Source organism: Stenella coeruleoalba (assembly GCF_951394435.1).
Source record: "Stenella coeruleoalba genome assembly, chromosome: 13".
Classification (NCBI taxonomy): Eukaryota; Metazoa; Chordata; class Mammalia; order Artiodactyla; family Delphinidae; genus Stenella; species Stenella coeruleoalba.
The window spans coordinates 62,383,843-62,404,702 of NC_137159.1; the positions used below are offsets into that span (position 1 = coordinate 62,383,843).

The following is a 20,860-nucleotide window of genomic DNA, read 5'->3' on the forward strand; positions in this document are numbered from 1 at the left end:
TATATCTCAAGATCTAATAAAATGTCACAATTCTGTCTTCAGAATATTTGAACTTAATAATGAAATTAATCCAAAGTAAATATGCCAAAAAGCTGACTCATCTCAACTAGAGACTAGATTGACTTAGCACTCCAAACTTGCAGCCTTGAAGAGAAGACATGCTTTTAGTGGGGATATATATTATTTACTGCAGTCTCTACAGTTTTCCCATAATGTCTAGCATACAATAAAACATTTACATTTAATGAAGCATGAAAATAGGATCCATGGTCAAGAAAGAAGAAAATTAGTGGAGGCAGACCCAGAATTGATACAGATATTCTAATTATCAGAGAGGGGCTTTAAAGTAACTGATAAAAATATTAAAGTATATGTTATAAAAATGGAAAATCTTAATGAACTTATAAAACATATTCAGCAGAGAGACAGAAGTTTAAAATAGAAAATTGAAATGCTAAAGAAAAAATGATATAAAAATGAAGATCTCACTTGAAGTGCTCAATAAAAGACTGGAACCAACATGAGAAAAGATGAATACACCAGAAGGCAAACTGATATAAGAAGAGAAGAAAAAAGTGAAAAATGAGCAGAGACTTCAATGCTTATGGGACAATATCAAATACCCTAATACAGTCACAGCTGGATTTTCAAAAAGAGGAGAAAAAGAACAAACGGGACAGAAGAAATATTTAAAGAGATTAAGGCTGGGCAGGGGGTGCACACCTTGGCACATTATAGTCAATCTGCTGAAACCAAAGAGAAAGAACACTTATTAAAAGCAGAGAAAGAGAGGGAAGGAGGAGGGAAAGACAGAAAGAGGGAGAGGGGAAGAGAGAGAGACTGATTTAGAGAAGATACATTATAGAAAACATAAGGTGAGAATGATGAGAAGGATGAGAATGATGGCTGATTTCTCATCTGAAACAATGGAAGCCAGATATTATTGAAAGATAGACTTAATGTGCTGAAAGAAAAAATAGTCAACCTAGAATTCTATATACAGAAAAAATATCCTTCACAAATGAAGGCAAAGTAAAAACATTTTCAGACAGTCAATTCTGTAGAGAAGTTATGTGCAGCAGACTTCACTACAAGAAATTCCAAAACAAATTCTTCAAGCTAAAGGCATATGAGGAAGACCAATAACTTCAAAGATGCATGAAAAGCAATAGAGAGTATAACTTTTTTTAGATATAAAGCTACAATGATCATAGCAGTGTAGTATTTTTTTAAAATGTTGACAAGTAGATAAATGGAATTCCAGTCTGCAGTTTTTTTCCACAATGTCTAGCATATAATAAAAAAATTTGTAAGACATTTAATGAAGCATGAAAATAGGACCCATGATCAAGAAAGAAGAAAGTTAGTGGGAGCAGACCCAGAATTGATATAGATGTTTTAGGTATCTGTATTGATAAATTCAGATATACACTTATCCTTACACTGTCAATTGATTTTGAAGTATGAGTCAAGTTAATTCAATAGAAAGTGTTTTTTTTTTAACAATTGGTGTTGGAAAAATTCAATATTTATATGTAAAAAATGAATAAATATAACTTTACCTATATCACTTCACATATAAAATGGATGAATCATAGTCCTAAATATAATATAGCAAGAAACAAAGTCTAAAAAAATATATAAGGAGACTACCTTAGTGACTTTGCAATAAGGAAAGATTTCTTAGAACCAATAACTTTAAACATAGAAATATATATATTTTGACTTCAAAGAAAAGGCAAAATGAGTAAAAAAGTTATAGAGTAGAAAAATATTCACAACAGATGAATACACAGCTCATACAATTCAGAATACAAACCAATTCATATCCAAAATATTTCAGGGACAATCAACACATAGTAAGAAGCTAAAAAATATTATAAACATGGGCAAAAGATGCTCACTTTGTCATCAGAAAATTCATTTTGCAACTACAATGTGTTACCAAGTCACATACAATAGAATGGTTAAAATGAAAAAGATTGACATCAAGCATTGGTGAAACGTGTAGCAATTAAAACACCTACACATTGCTAGTGGACATGTAAAATGATATGATTACTTTTTACAACTATTTTTCAGTTTCCCCCAAAGCTAAGTAAATATTAACTTCTGAGACAGGCTTTCAACTCCTAACTGTCTATTTTAGTTATGTCCAAAAAACCAAACCAAGAAACAAAAATGACTTGTATAGAAATGTTTAAAGCAGATTTACTCATAAACCAAACACCGAAATAACCCAAATATCCATCAACCATCCAGGTGAATGTAAAAACAAATTGTGGTATGCTTTAGCCATGGAATACTACTACATCAATAAAAATTTAACAGAAATGAAAACACACTGTGATATGTATTATCACAAAAAGATTATGTTGAATAAAGAAGCCAGACACAAAAGAGTACATATTATATTTTTTGGTTTACATGAATTTTTTGAACAGAGAAAACAGACTAATAAATGGGAACAGAAATCAGAATTTTTTTGGCCCTATGTGGAGTAGGAATTTGCTAGAGGGGAACTGAAGGGGGTTCATTCTAAGGTGAGGGAAATATTCAGCCTTGAACAGGGTAGTGGATGTCTGGAGGTATGCATGTATCAAAACTCACTGAATTGTACAGTTTAATCTGTGAGCATTTCAGTATATATAAATTTTACCTCAGAGGGAAAACATATGAGGAGATTTAGAGTAACTACAATAATACTGCTGAAGAGAGTTTAATGGCTCTTTTGGCATAAAGTCAGCTCTAGGCGTACTCCAGTCTCACCATCCCACATCTTGATTGCTGTATTTAATTTTAGACACCAAATTTATAATGTATACCAACATGTGAATTTATAGAGGATTATAGAGGAGGAAGATGGTTCTTAAACTATCATTCTGGAAGAAAAGAAGAAATAAGTGAAAATGCTTAGCATGGAAAATAGAATATACCTTGGTAAAGGCCTAGTAAATGTTTCCAAACAATTGAAAAATAGTCACATGAAGGAGGAACTAGATTTGTTATGTATGAGACTGAGAGATGCAGCCATAAATTGATGGCACTCAAGGGTGACAAGTTTTTACTTTTTATCCATGCAATCATGAAATCAATCTGAATATAATTTTTTGTAATAGAATGAAGCTGGCATATCTTTTTGTTTCTGGTTGTATTCAAGGAAAAGAAGCAGCATTATTATTATTATTTTTAGCTGCACCAAAGGCAAAGGTGTATCCTAGCGTCATTACAGGACCTGGCTTCAGAGTCAACATAAAAACACAAAAGTCCCATAAATTTAGTAACAATACCCCCCACCCCCACCAAAAAATGGAAACCTAAAAGGGCAGAGAAAAAGCTCCTAGGCCAGGAAGCCCAGCTCATGGCACCAGGACTGGCTGCAGCCTCCCCTCCAGCCAATGCTGGAAGGTTGGGAGGGTGGGGTTCTGACTTGTCTTTGAGAGCACTAGGAAGCCATTGAAATGATAGGAGCAGCATAATGAACATAATAGATTTTGCATTTTAAGGCTATGCCAATTACTCAAGCGAGATAGTTTGTTAATTTGAACTATATGGTGGTAGAGGAGATTAAAAAATGGACAGATTAAAGATATTTATTAGGTAATATAAAGAGAAAATCCTCCATTTGATTATAGGAGTGAAGGAAAGGATCAAGTCAAGAATCACTCCTAGATTTTTGGCTTGTGATATTGGGTGGAAAGGTAAGATTGGCTGTAACATTTCAAAATATAGATCTGTTTACAAGTTTAATGTTATATTATTTATGAAACAAAAATATATTCATATATGTCTCCAGATTTTATGGTGACTATCTATATATGTTATACATTAAATGAACCAACATTTAAAAAAAATTTATTTTGTTGAGAGAATCTTCATGTCTCACCTGTGTACAGAGCATATCAAATAAATTGTTGGAACACTTCACTTCAAAAAGTTGTACCCTTAAAGTGGTTCAGGAAAACCTCAACTATAAAAAGTTTCACCAATTGCAAAAGCAAATAAAGACAAAGTAAGTATCTTTGATTTCAAGAATTGATTTTGATATCTGCAGTAGTTTTCGTTCAAGGGCTCAAAAAAATGTGTACAGGGAACAACTATAACTCATTGATTTCTTACAGTCCATTGTAAGATAGATCACAAAAGCATGTATTATTGCTTTTAATTAGATGGACTTGTAAAAACAGTGTCAAAGAAAAATAGTGTAATACAATATTTTGGATAAAAATTTAGAAATCTTGGCTTTGGATACTGCTTTGTCTGAAAATAGTTACAAGATGTTGGTCAAATCTCACAATTCTTGGTCTTTTTTCTGCACTTATAAAAGTAGATAATTAGGCTAAATTAATTCTGACACATGTCCTGAATTCCCAATCCTATGATTATAAAAGACTGTAACTTCTGATCATATGATTTAGGATAATTTTCAATATGATGGCATGATAACAGCAGCTGGTCTTTTGGGCGATGAGTGCAATTAATCCCTTTGGACAGAAGTAATAGCTGGAAGTGGCTCTGGGACTCCTTCACTAACATGCACATAGACACATTCTGGCTTGTAGATTTGTCTATTCTAGTTTTCCAAAGCTAATGGCAGTTGGTCCGTATTCTAGAGTTTGCCACCAACTCTCCTATATCTTCAGCCAGAGGTTTCATAAACTTGTGTGTACTTCACATGTGTAATCAAGCTAGTTACATAGTGTGAATATTAAATAAGAGACACTGTAATAAGTTTATTCCATGCAGCAATTTATATTGCATCATAAATTTGAGGGGTATCTTAATTTTCAGATATAGTTTTTATTTTCAAATTCAAATTCACTCACTCACTTATTTACTTATCTACTTATCCATTCTATACACATTCATTGAGTGCTTGCTGTGTACCAGGAAAGATTCTAGACACTGTAGGACAGAAGAGAACAAAAGAGAACAAAAAAATATTCATGGAACTTACGTGATAATGAAAAGAGAAAGGAACTGTCAAAATAAGTGCACATATATGTATGTTTATATTTGTATGTGTCTATATGTTTATACATATCAGATATCTCTGGGATAAAATAGAGCAGTGAAAATGTCCTTCTTTTCCCACTAAAGGATTCATTCTGCTTTAGATTTAACCAGAAAGTTAAAGATGAGAAACTCATATGGCATATTGCTTGAAAAGAGTGAGCCAATTAATTTATAAAATATCTTTACATTTTAAAATTACATAGCTTACCTGACATTCTGAAATGAGCCTAGACACACATTCACAAATTCCAGTATTATTTACCATATAGAACTTACACAGACCAAGTACTATCTATTAATAGTATTCAACATATAAGAATTCTCTTGCTAATAAATAGCCAGGAGGTCTGTTGATAGCATGTTTGCGTTTGTTCTGTTTTAGCTGAGATGTCCCCACTAAAGATGTAGAGTAGATTTCAGGATGCTGCCATCTCCTTCCAAGCATACCTAATAATTTTTGATTGCTTGTATGTTACTTGTACTCGAGTTGATGCTATCTTTTTGGAAAAATGAGTTTGCTACTTCTTGTGCTGCTAAGCTGATTCAGTGATGACTGATCACCTAACTTAATTAGGGATGTGATGTGCTGAGACTGGGTTTCTTCTTTGATGAGGCTTACTTTACCTCTAGGTTACCACTTGCCTTCCAGGATTTTCACCTGAAATCTTGATATATTCTTTGTGATCCCTTCCTCTGACAGGTTTAGATCTCTTTTCTTTATTTCCCCATGCTTCTGAAATCTTCACTCTATTTTCCCAACATTGTATGCATGCGTTTTCACTCTGACTCCATGTAATTCCAAAATAAGGGAAATGCCCTGAGTGCCAAAGTGACCATATGCTTAAAGCTCCTTGTCTCCACCAAAAGCTCTGCTGAATATTTGGTCCCTGAGACAACTGATCTTTCTTACAAATGTACTTACTGTTCTTGTTATGTTTGAGTCTTTTGCTCATTACCTCATCCTACCTCTAAGTAGAAGTTCTAATTTGCTTGATTATCAAATGAGGCAACATTCTTCATTATTTAAAAGTTTGCAAGAATTCTAAAAATACTGTGTCTAAATAATGTAGTTTTTAAATGTAGTTTCTAAACGTTTATAAGAAATCACATTATCTATTTTGTAAACACTGATAGTAAGCCATATTTCTATAGAAATTAATTTTACATCGAAAAATTTATGTTGATGTAGTACTTCAGTGTAACACTATGAGTGTTAACTGATCATCTAAGATTTCTCAATTGTTTTCACTACTACAGAGGAGGCAGGAATGGAACAGATAGTTGGTCTCCAATGGGTCTACAATTTGAAGAAGTAGGAAAAAGGTTGAGCATAGTTTGGTAATTGCTTTGTTTTAGATCAGTTGGGACATTTGGAGATACGCATCTCATTATCAGGAGAGAGAAAACAGGAATAAAGAGAGAGATTTGGTGGCCTTATTCTTAGAGGTGATAGATTAAACTTTTAAAACTAAAGAGATAACCCAAAAGGAAATGCAGCATTTAAAGAGAAAAATCTGGAGGTAGAAGCTTAAGATATCTTTTATATTAAATAATAATGACACTATGTGTTAAATATTTCACTCCTTCAAGTTATTCTGGAAGATCTGTTTAACAAATATTGAAATCACAGACTCTAAGTTCTTTTAATTGAGACTCTATTCAATCTGTATGTTACTTGTCTATTATATCATTTTACTTATTATGGCTCTGACATATATCTTAGTCACTATTAGGGTACAGTTAGGAATAATTAGCATACAATATTAAATTATACACTCAGAATGTATTATAGTCCCATTTAATCACACACACACATCTTGCATATGTTTTGTTAGAATGGTTTTAAAATTTATATTTTGTACTTTTGTGAATTACTTCTACTTCCATTTATATTTCTGACTGCTTGTTATAGGAAAATGTTCTACTAATTGTTTTTACATATATTTGCCTTGACTTTAGTTGACTATTCCTATTATTTTTGGTTGATTTTTTTTTTAGGGTTTTCAAAGCGTGTAATTATGTCATCTCCAGATGGTCAAAATTTTATCTTCATTCTATTCATTGTTAAAACTCTTATTTCTGTTTCAAGTCCTACTGGATTGATTAAAAACAAAATTACATAATCATATAGCAGCAGGCATTTTTATGGTTCTTATGATTTCAGTAGAAATACTTTCATTGTTTTACCATTAAAAGTATTTTGCTTTATGACTTGAGCCTTAATCTTTCTAATGCTTTAAAGTTTATACTATGCCTTAAGATTTCCAGGTGTGTGTGTGTGTGTGTGTGTGTGTGTGTATGTATGTGTTTTCAATTATGAATGGGTATTGAATTTGAATTTTTTTTGATGTTCTTTAGAATCATGATAATCATATGATTTTTTTCCTTCTTTGTATATCAGTTAACACAATGATATGCACTATTTGCATATTGTTTAGGTCTACCTGAGATAACCAGTAAAATATGCTTCTAAGCTTTTCTTCTCCTGGAAAATGTTCTGACAGGTTCCATAATGGAATTGACCCATTATGGCTAAATTCCAGAGGATTTCAGAAAGAAGGAGCTAGCTTCTTGTGGGTGGAGGTCAGATATATTCTCTCTCTTTTTTTTTTTTGGTGGTACACGGGCCTCTCACTGTTGCGGCCTCTCCCACCGCGGAGCACAGGCTCCGGACGCGCAGGCTCAGCGGCCATGACTCACGGGCCCAGCCGGTCCGCGGCATGTGGGATCCTCCCAGACCAGGGCATGAACCTGTGTCCCCTGCATCAGCAGGCGGACTCTCAACCACTGCGCCACCAGGGAAGCCCCTATTCTCTTTTAACTTAAGTGTATTAGTTCAGATTCAGTCAGAAAATACACAGGCTCTAGATTTAAGGACAATGAGCCCAGCAAAAGATAAGAAATAGCAAGAAATTTTCATCTCTAAGGCTAGAGGGGAAAGAGTAAATTATGTAACTAGATCCCAGGAGCTGCTGTCAACAGGTGGAAGCTAGAAATGTATTAGCTTCTCTTGGTTGGAGCTGAGATCACCGAAGGTAAAAGCTGTCTAGTAGAGATTCTGCTGCTCTAAGAGAAAGAAAAGAAGGAAAATATACCATCTTTCCCCACCTCCTAACTTTGTATTCTGCTAGAGACTCTCTTTGACTGAAACTTCTTAAAAGCCAGTAGGCAAGAGATTATGGGAAATATACTTTTCTGCAATATAGAGCAGGACAGGAAAGGGCTGAGAATGGATCTGAGAGCAAATAGGAAGATAACCAGAAAACCCTGTGGATAAATGCTACCATCTTTTATTTGAGGGGAAATTTAGGAACAGCTACAGAATAATAACTGTCACAATCAAAAGGGTTCAAAAATTCATCTGTCAGTGCACAGTTCTAACTTTTACTTCAAATTAAGTATTACCTTGTTTGAGATTCCAGAAAACGGTATCATACCTCTAATTATATATGAGTTTATGATGCTAAACAACTAATTGTGCATTCATTTTATTTAATGATGCTAAACCACTGATTGTGTATTCATTTTATTTAATGTAATAATAGAATTGTCTAAAGTACTTGTATAATTTGTTTCTTCTCTCAGTAGCGAGAAATGTCAAGCAATATCAATTTGAAATCAGGCACTTGAAATTATGCGATAAATTAATTGGCATTAGAAGTTTGATTTCCTACCCCCAAATGAACATATTATTTGAGCAATTTAAAACTCAATTGAAATTGTTTTGAGAAGTCAGGCTTGCAACCTATTATGGTCTCCCAGAAGCCTTACTTATAGTTTTAGAGATGCCACGGGGGCAACTGGAAAAGATAAGTTTACTTCTCCTGAGCCAGTATCAATAGCATGGGACCTCAAGATGCTTGTCACAGAGGGAGGTCAGTGACTCCTGTAATGGGTCACTCTGACATGCTGAGTGACACTGAGGCTGTTTTTTAAGTCTTAAACTAGTTTGAATGTAGCCTTCATAGCTTTAATTGATAAATTGATATGTACAATTAAAACACTCTTTTGACCATATAGAAAGAGAAAAACGCTTAATATAAACCTGTTTGTTTTTTTCTTTAAAGTTTACTAACAACAGTGATTGAAAATCAACTCTGTAACATGTGAAGTGCTTCATTAACACCACCCCCCCCAAAAAAAGAAAGCAAAAAAATCCTCCATTTGTCAGAAATATGTATATAATGATTAAAAATGAGAAGCGACTCTATTGGATTTCATTTGGCAGAAATGATACCTATAGTTATCAAAAGTGTCTTTTCATAGGGAAGGGACACAACATACAAAGAAAATCAATTCTAGTATGTGTAATAACCAGTGTTTCTATCCAGGGCTATCTTCATATACAAGTAGAGTCGTCAACTGTCTATGGCCCTAATTTGAAGCATTTCCTAGGAATATCTTGACTATTGGAAGATTTGATTTCATTAACCTAGATTTAAACATTCTCATAGCATATGCTTTTTTTTTTAAGTGGGAAAAGAAAGGAAGAAAATCAATTAGTACTTCCAGCTGAGTTTTCTGATATTTATAATACATGTTTATTGAACATATATTTCTATGAGACCATTTTCTAAATTGTTTTGGGTGTTATTTTATTTAATCATCAAAAAACCTTTATGAAGACAAATACCGTATACTAACACATATATATGGAATTTAAGAAAAAAAAATGTCATGAAGAACCTAGGGGTAAGGCAGGAATAAAGATGCAGACCTACTAGAGAACGGACTTGAGGTTATGGGGAGGGGGAAGGGTGAGCTGTGACAGGGCGAGAGAGAGTCATGGACATATACACACTAACAAACGTAGTAAGGTAGATAGCTAGTGGGAAGCAGCCGCATGGCACAGGGATATTGGCTCGGTGCTTTGTGACAGCCTGGAGGGGTGGGATAGGGAGGGTGGGAGGGAGGGAGACGCAAGAGGGAAGACATATGGGAACATATGTATATGTATAACTGATTCACTTTGTTATAAAGCAGAAACTAACACACCATTGTAAAGCAGTTATACCCCAATAAAGATGTTAAAAAAAAAAAAAGTATATGCTCAAGAATTAAAAAAAAAAAAAAAACCTTTATGAAGGAATGAAGTAGTTACATATACCACTGCAATCTACTGATGATTACAGACTTCAATTAGTTTACCCATTGTCATACTTCCAAGAAATGGTGGAGTATATATTCAAACCCAATCTGTCTGAGTTCAGGACATAATGATTTAAACATATAAAAAGAATTCTTCAAATAATTCTGCATTTGTAAGGGAAGGGAGGATTAACAAGACTCAATAACTTATAGAATGAAAATCCAGCTATTTATTGGAAGAATCAGAGTTGAAATCTAGATTTTTCTCCATACTATGCCATTCTACTCTTTGAAATTGTAACAGACAAAATACTCAACATCTTAGTGTATAGGAAACAGAAAGTTTAAATACAGAAGCCTCTGAAAGGAGAGGGACTGTTAAGTCTGTAAGGATCCAAATAAACACATTCTGCATCTTCAAAGATAACTCTGATTTCACATATTTGTGAACATTTAATTCTAACTGAAGCGAATTTACATTCCTCAAAACTCTGAAAACCAAATCTGAATTTCTCAATGTGCTTAGATCAACCTACTTAATTTACACTATTTCTCAGCCTTGAAGTTGAAATACCAAAGGGTAAACATACTACATACAATAGTATCATCATTATTAGCAGCAGCAGCAGCAAAGTAACATATTGAATAGTTGCTCTGGGACAGGCGCTTTCTTACTGCTTATAAGCATGAGTTTATTTAATATGTGATGCAATATAGTAACAAATTATTCCCATTGTGTAGGTGAGGAAACAAGCTGAAACTTGCTAATTAACATTTCCAAGATCACACAGCTAGAAAGTGCTAGAGCTGGCATCTGATTGTATATTGTCGAACTACAATGTTCACACTCAACTGCTAAGTAATGATTGTGCTAATCTAGTTAACAAAAGTTCAATACATGATTACATATAATTAGTTTATTAAATATCCTAGGATATATGAAATAACCAGAAATATTTTAGTGATATATATATATAGAGAATAATCCAACTGTGTAAAGTGGAATGAGGACTCTTAGATGATATAATGATGATAATTGTTTCTCCACTACTCAGTGACTAATACTCATAAATTATAAACTAGTGCAAAATCTGGTTGAATATTTCCATAACTACAACAAAGATTTTGCAAAAGTTTCACCGTTGTGTGCTTCACACAAGAGTATTTTCCTCTGAGAAGTAAAAGGCTCTTTGTATGACTTATGTAATTGTCACTTGAAAGTGTTTTTTTCTTTCCTGAGCCCTCTGCTGTTAACCTCCTTTTAAAAGAAAATAATAAACATAAAAAGTCATTCTCCAGTCATTGAGGGATTTTGGATAAGTACTTCTATAATATTTCAAGATGGCAAAATGCCTTTAAAAATTGACACGATGTATATCTAACCCATCAACAGTAAAACCGGGGATAGAGTATATTGCTGTACAGTGAAACTCATTTTTTTGATCCAATTATCTGCACTTCCCATGACCGTTATACCTGTCAACCATGTTCATACAAAATTGCTGAAGGTCAGTGCCTCTAATATTAAGTTCTATCATACAGAGCTTGAGTTAAATGACTTCAGAAGAAGCTGACAGATTGTGAATAAGAATAGGTTGTCATTTTGCCAATAAAAGTTGGTATAGACGACTAAACTAATGTCACTATTCACTACTGAGTTAAGGTCAGGCTCTAATGACTCTCCCCATGACAATCAAAAAGGCCTTTTGGCATAAGATATCACACATATTAATCTAACTCAAGGGGACTGAACACAATGGATATGTTTCCAGTGCATAACAACAACCCTCAAGTAATGATGGAAATACTTGCAGGTTGACAAGTGTCACACTGAGCAGGAAAATAATAATTCTACATAGGTTTCTCTTTTTCTTTATCATAAAGGCTATGGTTGTATTTTATTAAGTGTGAGCTTCTACCATGATTATTACCATTAGTCTTTGAAAAGGCATTTGCACAGGCCACCTTTGAAGGCCCCTAGTCATTTTCCCTCATCTTATTAAACCTATGGTCCAGATAGCAAGCTGTTGTTCTCTGCCCCACCAGGACAAATGTTGTAGTCAATTCAATTGTTTCTAACAGGTTTTAAACATCCTGGATAGTATTTGTGTTAAAGCACATAAAATGGAGCTCACAGCTTAAGCTTTTCTATGTTCTGTTTGAAAGGAGGGCCTGGGACAGACAGTCCAGATTGGACTGTGCCAAGTTATCTAACTCATGGTGAACCTCAGAGTAGGAAAAAAAAGTCTCCTTTTTGGTGATAGGAGTAATCAAATCGAGAAAGTAAGTTCATCCTCAGAAGGATCATCTCCAAAATATTTTCTTAGGTAATATTTCTTCTTGGGTATAAAGTTTTCTAGGGCTGTGATTTCTATCTTGGATCCTGGCCAAGGCAATAGGATAAACTGAGAGGAAGTAGAAAGGAAAAAAAATAAAGGCACGTAAATTTGATCTATTTTTGTGGTTCTCTGCCTTAATAGGCATTCCTTTTTGAACAGGAGATTTGTAGATGAGAAAAATTGAGATCCACTCTCCTTTTCCTAACTTCTGCCATACTTCCACACTGCTGATATGCAAAACCTATCTGACAAACACATCACAGTTCCTGGAAGATGAATTAGAAATTACATGTTCCTATATTGAAGGCATGCAGTAATTTATCCTTAACTTCTACAGCTTATTTAACCAAATGCTTTTGCTCTAAATCAAATTCAATACTGTGGATGTCATAAAGGTGTATAAATATTCCACAGCCACTAATGGTCCTCTGAAATAAGCATATTCTATCATCACTCGAGACCTCAGTCATATAGTATATTTTGCAATACTTTCGAAGTTAAATATTTGAGACGATCTAACTTCTTCACACTCACAGTACATGTTATCATTTCTTTTATTCATTTTTTGTTACTGTTGAAGAAATGTCTGTGTTAGTTAGATAATATGGCAGGGATTTATAACTCTTTCCACACGTTTAGTTTCTGTCTACATAGTATATGGACAGTCAGTAAAGGCAGTCTCGAAAATTCATTTATAAGTTGGTTGTCTAGAAGTTAATTTTCCCATATAATCAATGTAACAAATTTTGGTTCTCCAGTTGGATTTTACTAATGTAAATTCTATATCCTGTGATCAGTGACATTAAAATGTACAGGAGAATGAAAAAGGGGAGAGATCCACTCTGCCTTGAATAAACACAAAATAGAATTTTGAAAACAGAGAACTGTGATTATGGTAATTCATTCTGTTCCTTTAAGGACTTTACCCTCATCTCTTCAAAGCCATTTTCCCAGACCCGTACATACTACTATACTGCCACAGCCTGCCCTATATTAACCCCATTCTTTTGCATTATGCTTCCCCCTCCAATTTGAAATCTCTATCCTCCTCAATCAGGACATTTTGTCTTTTTAAGAAGAATAATTCAGCAAAGGGATGAAAGAAGTCAAATTCACTTCAGTTAGGCTGTGAAGGATGCATAGATATAAACTACTTTAAAGAAGATACTGTACTCTCTCATTCTTTTATTGTCTTCTACTTAGGATAGTACTTAGATAGTACTTAGCATGTATTCATTTTTTAATACATAAAAATATTTATACTATAATAAAATGCATTAATCTCAAATAATATCTATTATCTAATAACAATGATGTTTTTATAGATTCCTGCCTTAAACTGGTTTCTCATTGTTAAAGAAGTTGGCTTATTTAAGTTAAGGGGACTATCATATATTGAGCACCTCATATGTCCTAGGCACATTAGATGTTTTATATAAATTTTCCCAAATTAAAGTAAAATCTATGGAGTAAATATAATTCTAGTTTTTAGATTAGGAAACTAAGGCTTTGTGAGTTTAAGGAATTACGCCAAGAGGGTCACTATTAGATTTGGCATTCCAACCTAGTTCTGTCTGACTTCAAATCCTATACTCTTTCTGTTAAAAGAAGTTGAAAAAGGAAATTGTGTTAATAGCTAAAATTATGGTAAATGTAGCAAAATGAAAATAAAGATTTCAGAAAATGTAGAAGAGTGTTGTTGATGGGTTTTTTTGTTTGTTTGTGGTGGGACCATTCAAGACTTAAAACTTACTTGAGAGTCTGCCCCTAGGTTTATAGCTCCTTTATTTTCTTCCTTTCTATCTAAAGTCTTATATTTTCCAAAAGAACTATGCTCTCTGAGGACAGGCACTGGTGCTGTGCATTTCTCTACCTCCATATCAAATTCCACGGCTAACTTCTAAGACTCAATAACTATTTTTTAAATGGATGAATGAATAAATATTTTTCAAATCATCAAATAGGAAGACTCCTATTTCTTAACTTGAAAAAAATAAAACTTTTATTGATATAATTTTTCTCTTAGGACATGCAGTAGTTTATATTTTTATGTCTTTCCATGTACTGCCCTAAAATATTTCCTTCGTTTCACTTACTTACAAATGGTAGTTAGCACTTTACATATCTGATAAAACTATGGCTTTTGATAATAAAAAAAAAATTACCAACCTAATTTTCTACGTTCTATGAATAAAAAATGTAAATTGCTCACAGGCAGTTTCTTTGTAGAAGAGGAATAGTAGAAATTTAAGCAATTTCCTGTTATTTGCATCAAGCCAGGCAGCTAATCTGAATCTTTCATACACTTTTTGTATTAACAGAAAAAGAAAGGCTCTTGCCAGAAATTATCCTGACGGTTGACTCTGAAAACACAGGTTGGGATTTGGCTTCCTGGTTCCGAATCATATGCAGGAATTAAACACTTCATTTATCCTCTTCCCAGGAGATCATCGAAATGAGGTAAGTCAGCATTACTCTATGGTATGGCTTTTCAGACAAGTTGGAAAGAATATACTAACACCATTTGATTCCCTTCTGATTTGGTTCTTAAATGTTCAAGGTCTTTCTTATAGTGAATTGAAACACAAGTTGAACCATACAGAACTTTAACCATTAGGCTAGTCTCTCTCTGTGACATTTTGAATCTGGGGGACTAATTTATTACTTCCTGGTATTTTAAATTCAACAAATTCTTCTGCTGGATTAGCTGTGGTCTGTGTGACTTAAAGTATGGCCTTGAAAGAAACACAAATAAATTTCATGATTTAACTTAGGTAAAAAGATTGGGTGATACATCTCTCAGTCTCACCATCCTTTTCTTTTTTTCTTATAATTATTGTATTTTGTCAGGTAGGGCTGGATTATGCTGCCAAATATCAGTGGATTCACATAACAAAAGTGTACTTTTTGCTCGAATTACATAAACAACATGGTTCAGCAAATTCAGTCAGAGACCCAAATCAACACAGCAGTGGGAAAGAAACACAGAATCCAAATCATGCACTGACTCTTATCTCTCTACAAGGCAGTGACATACCCGATTTAATCTCCCATTTTGTGGTCCAAAGCAATTCTCATTACCGTGCCTAACTCCAAAATCAATTGAGAAGTGCAACTTACCATGTTCACTGAAAGGTAGAGCACCAGAAATGTTTGATGATCAGCACCAGTGACTATCACATGTTTATTATATCACACATTTCCTTTTCTCTCCCAGCAGCAGAGAGGTTGACATCTCAAATCCTCACATTGGAAAATCTGGGACAAAGTAGACTGAGCTATTTGCTTGCTACAGAATCTAGAACAAGTTTCTAAACACTCAATGCTTGTTTTCTTTTCATCTGTAAATGATGAAAAGCAGTGCCTCCTCCATCACAGGCAAATTTCCACTTTTTAAAATGAGCTGTTTTTGAGCATTTTTTCTATTACCTTTATTATTTCTTTGCCAATACTCCACCATCTTAATTAGTTTAGCTTTATATCGGGTTTTGATATCTGGAGGGCAAGTACCCCTTTACATATCTTCAGAATTGCATAGGCAGTTTTGACCTTTATTTTCTACACAGATTTGTAAAGTTTCAGGAAAAGGTGTTTAACATTTACATTGAAGTTAAATGTTAGGTAACAAATGACCAATTTAAGATATTGAGTCTTCGTATCCACTAGCCCTAATATATTCTGCAGATTGTTCAGTTCTAAATATTTTCTAATTAGCATTATGATTTCTTAATTAAATCATTATTTGGCAGCATTCCCTTTAAGTTTCCAAAATTATATTTTATAATTTGTTTTATTGATTTCTAATTTTATTGATTTGTATTTAAAGAAAATTGTATGTTTCTGATTCTTTGGTATTTATTACTTTCTTTATGGGCTAGTACATAAGTATCTAGGGCTAGTACATAAGTATCTATCATGGCTCTCAGCCCATTATAAGGAAGTTAGTGGTCATAGTCACATTCATCCAATGAAAGAACTATCTGTCTTGAGACATAGTAAATCACCCAAGAGTTCTATATGAAATAATATGTAATAGATTACTAGAGGGAGCAGGATCTTTCACTATCTTTAAAATATCTATGAACAAAATACCCTACAAATGGGAAAAAAGGATATATTTTAATATGTGCATTTATATGAAAACAGATCCTTCCTTATATGTGTCAAAATTCCTACTATAAAATAACATTGAAACAAATACTTTATATATTTAATATATTTTCAAATGCTTTGACTAGTGTATTTATTATAAATAATATTTAGAATTACATCTCAAATTCAGTGCTTTATATATTAATTAATTAGAATTTTAAGTCACAATATGCTTCATTCAGAAATACAATTAATTGCATTCTAATGCTAGAATACAAATATAACATTCAATAAAATTCAAAGTAAGATATAGAATTCACAACCCTTTAACACCTAATATTGATGATTACAATAAGACCTACAAAACTTTGTGAATTAAAATAAGTCTTGAAAAATTCTATAGTGCAGCTGATGAGGCCATACTGAGTGAGTTTTTAGATCCCATGCCCATCATTAGAGCACTGAGTGTCACCATCCACTAAACTTGATTTGAGTACATTTCAAATATAAATAAATATTCACATTAAATAAAAGATTAAGTTCTCTGTGGAATTCTAATTTTTTGTCATCTATGGAAGTTTTATAAATTATTAATAAAAATTCTAGTGGCATATCCATTCATTGATATTTGAAAACTGCTAAGATACGTTTTCTTCCTTCGAAACATTATGGTTTCTTTTCACAAAACTGCAAGTTTATTTACATTTATCTTTTTATTGTGAGCTTTTTCCCAACCTCAATCAAATTTATAATTTGATTTTTTTTGGTAGTTAGATCTTAGTGGAAGAAATACACTTAAAACTAAACACTCAATTTAATCAAAATACTTCAGTAACAAGTTGTACCTTATCAGATTTACTAACATTATAATCACAACCCATCAAGGTAAGAACAACTCTCCAGGTTGCCAAGTTTTTCAGACAACATTTCCATAAGACCTTTCCATGACTGGACAAAATTTAATGAATGTTATATTTATGGGACATAAAATAGGTGATAATTTTAAACAAAAAATAAGAATTTCTAAGAAAAGACAGTAAGAGCTTTACCTCAAATTTTAATAAAATTAACACATAATCACTGTTACTTTGCTAATTTACTAACACTGATTATTTGGAATCTCCTCTGATAGAGAAAGAGAGATTAATTGACTTTTAAATCACTGATTTAGGATCTTGCTATGCAGTAACTTCACAACTTAGTTGCTGTGAAAGAAGACAAATTATTGGAGTTAAAGGCCATATTGAATCACCAAACACTTGTGCACTTGATTCTATCACATAAAATAAGTAAAGTTGTAATAACTAGAGATATTTTTGGGAAAGTGATCTTAGTATTTTAGTTCTCTTACATGGGAATTATTTATATATATATATAAAATATGGCATATATATATTGTTTTTTAATAGATATATAATATGTAATTATATACAATTATATAATTAATATAATTATATATATTTGTAGAAGAAATCTGTGACAAGATTGAAAATAACTAATTCCTGCAATCCCACTCCTGGGCATATATCTGGAGGAAACTATAATTCGAAAAGATACACACATGCACACCAATCTTCACAGCAGCACTATTTACAATAGCCAAGGCATGGAAGCAACCTAAATATCCATCCACAGATGAATGGATAAAGAAGATGTGAAATCTTACTTAGCCATAAAAATTGAAATATTACTTAGCCATAAAAAAGAATAAAATATCACTTGCAGCAACATGGATGGACCTTACCTCATACCAAGTGAAGTAAGCCAGAGAAAAATAATGAAAAATATATTTATATCTGTATTAATTTTTTATCATTTATGGGCTTCCTCATTTCTTTGTGGAGATTCAAGTTTTGTTTATTTTTAACATCTTTATTGGAGTATAATTGCTTTACAATGGTGTGTTAGTTGCTGTTTTTTAAAGAAGTTCCTTTGACAGTTATTTTAACAAGTCTCCTAGCCATGAATTCTCTTGTCTTTTGTGTTTTCTAAAAAAGTGTTTATTTCACCTTAATTTTAAAGCATATTTTCACTGGGTTTAGAATCTGGGTTAACAGGTTTGTTTTTCTTCAGATTTTGAAAGGCACCATATATCTTCTTGTAATTAGCATATTTTCTGACAAGACAGCTGCTGTAATTCTTAGCTTAGTTATTTCCTGTGTAATATTTTTTCCTTTATCAGCTTTCAAGATCTCTCCTTTATTTAAATATTCAAATATGGCATGTCTAGATGCATTTTGTTTTACTTTTTTCCTGTTTGGAACTTACTGATTTTGTGGTTTGATAGCTTTCACTATTTTAGAAAATTCCTTCCCATTATGTTTTGTCTGCCTTATTCTGTCGCTGTTTTTCCTCTGGAGCTTCAGATAATCCTGTGTTCAGTCATTTGATATTGTCCCACAATCCATAGCTCTTAGATTCTGTCCCATGTTTTTGTTGTTTCCTTTGGATTCAATTTTGATTTCTTATTTTCAAGTTCACCGATTTCTTAAGTCTACTGATGAGTCCATCAAAAAGTTTTCATTTCTGATATCATGCTTTTCTATTTCTATTTGATTGCTTTTTCTATTTTTTATCTTTTCATTAAAAATCCCTATCTGCTAATTCAAGTAATCTATCTTTTTCATTATATCCTTTAACATATCATAACAAAGTTACTTCAGAGTACTTGACTTATATTTCAGATATCTTGGTCAACTGTGAGTATGGTTCTGCTGATTATTTTGTCTCTTGACAATGGATTGTTTTCCTCGTGTCTTTAATTTTTTATTGAATGTGGGACATCATATGTATAACAGCATAGACTAAGGTTAAGTAGTACACAGGTTTATAAATTAAAATGTCTCTTTTTCTGTCAGGTCATTAGTTGAAAGTCTAATTAGGAGTTGAACTAGGATTGAGTTTTGTTGTTTCTATGGTTACAGTTAGGACATGTCTAATATTTTAATCATGTATTTTTTTTGTAAATCTGCTCACATCAGTTATTCTTCTTAGTCAAGAGACTAAGGATTGGCCGTTGAAATTAGATTTCAGGGATTTCTCCTTAAAAATGAATTTTTTTTTTCTTTTCCTATTGGATGAAAATTGGGTTTTATGGCTTGAGCTTGAACAGTCATCTTCATGTTGAGAATCAAAAAGACACTTAATGTTGAACAGCAGGAAGCTTGGAAAGAGAAAGCGCGCATGTGTGTGTGTGTGTGCATTTTCATTCATCACTTTCAGCAATCTTAATAGTCTTCATATATTGAAATTGAAGGAATTCATTATTTTAAAATGCCTTGTTTTCTTTCTGTTGTTTTTTTGTCTTGAGGAGAGCTTGTTGCCTCCGTTCTTCATTTTTATTAGAATTTGTACATGATTAATGTTATCCTAACATTTTTGATCGTCTTGAATTTTTGCTCAACTCTGGAAATTCTTTTTTATCTTTGTGTTTGACATACCTACTTTGAACTTAGCTATCTCTGTTTTTCTTATCCTGTTTATCAGTACAATTATTTTACCTTTAGGGAAACATATTTTTAATTGCCATGAACTTTTTCTAATTGTACCCTTTTAAAGCAGTCTTTTCTGGGAATTCCCTGGCAATCCAGTGGTTAGGACTCAGCACTTTCACTGCCAGGGCCCAGGTTCAATCCCTGATCAGTTCTCAAGTTTTATACTCGTGTCTTTACCCAAGAAGACCTGGAAGTATTGTCTAAGAATAGTGCCCCTATTGATACTCAGTAGTCTAAAAAGTGCTTGTTAACTACAGCTTCAGGTTCAGTAAACATTATGATCTACCTCCTACGGATCAAGTGCTTTTACATATTTCATTTAATCCCATCACAATCATGTGAAGTAAGCGGTGTTTTACTCATTTTAAAAAAAGAAGGATCTGAAACCCAATGAGGTTAAGTAGCTCACTCAATATGTTGCAGCTAGCTTCAAAAAGACCTTCAAACCCAGCTTTTCTGTCTTGCCACCCAGTAGCATTCTGTGGTGTGATGGCCTGAATTGATTGAATTGATGAGCATATCAAAACACAAAAGAAATTTTAGGCATTCATTCTCTCTCTCTGCTATATATATATATGTGTGTGTGTATATATATATATATATATATATATATATATACACATACACACACACACACATATATACACACACACACACATATACACCATATGTTAAATATATACCCTATATATGCTCTTTCTCTATATAGTATGTATTATATGTATACTCTGTATATTATACATAGTATATTTAAAACTGTATATATTCAGATGAGTAGAGGGAAGACACTTTGTTAAGGTTTACCTGGGAAATTTCATCACAGGAAACAAG

General features: G+C 32.9%; 1 long non-coding RNA gene across 1 annotated transcript in view; it reads left to right on the forward strand.

Moving 5' to 3' along the window:
• The window catches only part of LOC307196464, a 167,403-nt gene that overhangs the window by 112,705 nt on the left and 33,838 nt on the right, over nt 1–20,860 (forward strand). Inside the window, exon 4 of the long non-coding RNA XR_013831141.1 lies at nt 14,765–14,903. This is a non-coding gene — a long non-coding RNA (uncharacterized lncRNA). The remainder of the gene's footprint in view (nt 1–14,764; nt 14,904–20,860) is intronic.